The 4197-nt window shown below is 44.6% G+C and overlaps 1 protein-coding gene across 2 annotated transcripts in view; it reads left to right on the plus strand.

Annotated features, from left to right (window-relative positions):
• LOC115204635 (uncharacterized) overlaps positions 1 to 4197 on the plus strand; it is a 193604-nt gene that overhangs the window by 64706 nt on the left and 124701 nt on the right. The window lies entirely within an intron of this gene.

The following is a 4197-nucleotide window of genomic DNA, read 5'->3' on the forward strand; positions in this document are numbered from 1 at the left end:
ATAGAACCATGAAGGTCAATTATGTTAAAGTATTGTTAAAGTTTAGATGGAACAAGTTAAGACGGAACAAGTATATTGTAGATGGAACAAGTTTAGATGGAAGGAGTTTAGGTGGAACAAGTATAGATGGAAAAGTTGAGATGGAACAAGTTGAAATGTAACAAATATAGATGGAACAAGTTGAAATGTAACAAATATAGATGGAACAAGTATAAAAGGAACAAGTTTAGATGGAAGAAGTTTATTGTATTAATCCCAATAGATTGTCATCCTGTGCTGTTCTGAGAAACAATGCTGCCAATATCAACACTGAAAGAACATCTAATCCTCTCATTCTCTATTTCAGCCTCTAGAGGGCGGTCTATGCAAAGTCTCCCTCCCCTTCATCCCTTTATAATCAGACAGTCAGCTCTGGCCTCTTCATTATAGGTAGCTTTGGCTGACATTACAGCGAGCCCTGCACTAACTATCACTGAACAATGGAACTGATAACAGTCTGGAGTTTAGTTGTCATGGTGATGTCCATACACAGTAAGTAAAGCCTTACATGGTGACTGAATAATGTCAAATCAAATCAAAGTTTATTTGTCACGTAAGCCGAATACAACAGGTGTAGACCTTACAGTGAAATGCTTACTTACAGGCTCTAACCAATAGTGCGAAAAAAAAGGTATGTGTGTGTGTGTGTGTGTGTGTGTGTAGGTAAGTAAAGAAATTAAACAACAGTAAAAAGACATTTGAAAATAAGAGTAGCAAGGCTATATACAGACACCGTTTAGTCAGGCTTCTTGAGGTAGTATGTACGTGTAGGTATGGTTAAAATGACTATGTATATATTATGAACAGAGAGTAGCAGTAGCGTAAAAAGAGGGGTTGGCGGGTGGTGGAACACAATGCAGATAGCCCGGTTAGCCAAGGTGCGGGAGCACTGGTTGGTCGGGCCAATTGAGGTAGTATGTACATGAACGTATAGTTAAAGTGACTATGCATATAAGATAAACAGAGAGTAGCAGCAGTGTAAAAGAGGGGTTGGGAGGGGGGGCACACAATGCAAATAGTCCGGGTAACCATTTGGTTACCTGTTCAGGTATCTTATAGCTTGGGGGTAAAAACTGTTGAGAAGCCTTTTGTCCTAGACTTGGCACTACGGTACCGCTTGCCATGTGGTAGTAGAGAGAACAGTCTATGACTGGGGTGGCTGGGGTCTTTGACAATTTTTAGGGCCTGGATGGCAGGCAGCTTTGCCCCAGTGATGTACTGGGCTGTACGTACAACCCTCTGAAGTGCCTTGCGGTCGGAGGCCGAGCAATTGCCGTACCAGGCAGTGATGCAACCGGTCAGAATGCTCTCGATGTTGCAGCTGTAGAACCTTTTGAGGATCTCAGGACCCATGCCAAATCTTTTTATTTTTCCGAGGGGGAATAGGCTTTGTCGTGTCCTCTTCATGACTGTCTTGGTGTGTTTGGACCATTCTAGTTTGTTGTTGATGTGGACACCAAGGAACTTGAAGCTCTCAGCCTGCTCCACTACAGCCCCGTCGATGAGAATGCTCGGTGCTCGGTGCTCCTTTTCCTGTAGTCCACAATCATCTCCTTAGTCTTGGTTACGTTGAGGGATAGGTTGTTATTCTGGCACCACCCGGCCAGGTCTCTGACCTCCTCCCTATAGGCTGTCTCGTCATTGTCGGTGATCAGGCCTTCTGTTGTGTCATCTGCAAACTTAATGATGGTGTTGGAGTTGTGCCTGGCCATGCAGTCGTGGGTGAACAGGGAGTACAGGAGGGGACTGAGCACGCACCCCTGGGGAGCTCCAATGTTGAGGATCAGCGTGGCAGATGTGTTGCTACCTACCCTCATCACCTGGGAGCGGCCCGTCAGGAAGTCCAGGATCCAGTTGCAGAGGGAGGTGTTTAGTCCCAGGTTCCTTAGCTTAGTGATGAGCTTTGAGGGTACTATGGTGTTGAACGCTGAACTGCAGTCAATGAATAGCATTCTCACATAGGTGTTCCTTTTGTCCAGGTGCGAAAGGGCAGTGTGGAGTGCAATAGAGATTGCATCATCTGTGGATCTGTTTGGGCAGTATGCAAATTGGAGTGGGTCTAGGGTTTCTGGGATAATGGTGTTGATGTGAGCCATTACCAGCCTTTCAAAGCACTTCATGGCTATGGACGTGAGTGCTACGGGTCTGTAGTCATTTAGGCAGGTTGCCTTTGTGTTATTGGGCACAGGGACTATGGTGCTCTGCTTGAAACATGTTGGTATTACAGACTCAATCAGGGACATGTTGAAAATGTCAGTGAAGACACCTGCCAGTTGGTCAGCACATGCCCGGAGCACACGTCCTGGTAATCCGTCTGGCCCCGCAGCCTTGTGTATGTTGACCTGTTTAAAGGTCTTACTCACGTCGGCTACGGAGAGCGCGATCACACTGTCGTCCGGAACAGCTGATGCTCTCATGCATGCCTCAGTGTTGCTTGCCTCGAAGCGAGCATAGAATTGATTTAGCTCGTCTGGTAGGCTCGTGTCACTGGGCAGCTCGCGGCTGTGCTTACTTTTGTAGTCTGTAATAGTTTGCAAGCCCTGCCACATCGGACGAGCGTCGGAGCTGGTGTAGTGTGATTCAATCTTAGCCCTGTATTGACTCTTTGCCTGTTTGATGGTTCGTCGCAGGGCAGAGCGGGATTTCTTGTAAGCTTCCGGGTTAGAGTCCCGCACCTTGAAAGCGGCAGCTCTACCCTTTAGCTCAGTGCGAATGTTGCCTGTAATCCATGGCTTCTGGTTGGGGTATGTACGTACAGTCACTGTGGGGACCACGTCCTCAATGCACTTTTTGATAAAGCCAGTGACTGATGGGCTGTATTCCTCAATGTCATCGGAAGAATCCCGGAACATGTTCCAGTCTGTGATAGCAAAACAGTCCTGTAGTTTAGCATCTGCTTCATCTGATCACTTTTTTATAGACCGAGTCACTGGTGCTTCCAGCTTTAATTTTTGCTTGTAAGCAGGAATCAGGAGGATAGAGGATAGAGTATCATGGTTAAACTCTAAATGAGTGTAAATACCATATATTCAACTAGATATCGAAATGTTTTTGATTCGCAGGTGTTTGTTGTGATATCAAGCTGGATCAGTCTCTTTCTCATATGAAAAGACCTGAAGACACTGTTAAATTGTCATGTAAAACATCTGGGTTTACAATGACAAGCTTCTACATGCACTGGATAAGGCAGAAACCAGGCAAAGCACTGGAGTGGATCGGCAGAATGAATAGCAATTCTCCAGACTACTCAGACTCCCTGAAATGCCAGTTCACCCTGACTGAGGACGTCTCTACAAGTACCCAGTTCTTAGAAGCCAAGAGTCTGAAATCAGAGGACTCTGCTAATTATTATTGTGCTCGAGAGATACACTGACTGAAGCTGGTGAACCATCTGTATAGAAACCACCCTAACAACATGGATAGGTGGTGTACTACTTACTATGTTTGTGTCACACTAGAATAATAGTGAGTATCATTACTGTAAAGAATACAACAATATCACAAAGAACGACACACTAAAAGACTCCAGCCTCTAACATTCCAGCTATCTCTTGCCCAGTCTGGTCAAGCTCTCTTGTTTTCACGAAAACAAGTTTTTAAAGACCCAGTGCAGTCAAAAACTAGATTACCCTGTGTTTTATATATTTCCACACTAAGAGGTTGGAATAATACTTTGAAATTGTGAAAATCATGATAATGCCATGTTAGTATAAGAGCTTTTTGAAAAGAAAAGTTGAAATTTCAGCCTGTTTAGGCGGGAGGGCGTTTTGGCCTCCCATGGTGACATCACCATGCAGTAAATTAGTTAATAGACCAATAAGGAGAGTTGCAAACCTCTCTGCCAATAACAGCACATTCTCTGTTTTCCCCTCCCAACTCAGACCACTCGCAGACAGTCCTAGCAAAATTCTTGCTTGATAAATTGCTCTTTGATGTAAAACTTTTTTTTTACCGTTTTCATTGAAAACAATCACAGTATGGTACTTAACAGTTACCCAGGAATGATTTCATATTTAACAAACTATTCAGGAGATATGAACCTCTTCCCCGTCTCAGACTCTGTCTAATCCCTGTTTATCATCCCACCCATTGAGGAGGAGTCAATGCAAAACTGACCTCTCCATCACTACTTATCTCACTGCAGAGTGGGAGGGACTG

The sequence above is a fragment of the Salmo trutta genome, chromosome 1 (assembly GCF_901001165.1).
Source record: "Salmo trutta chromosome 1, fSalTru1.1, whole genome shotgun sequence".
NCBI classification, from domain to species: Eukaryota; Metazoa; Chordata; class Actinopteri; order Salmoniformes; family Salmonidae; genus Salmo; species Salmo trutta.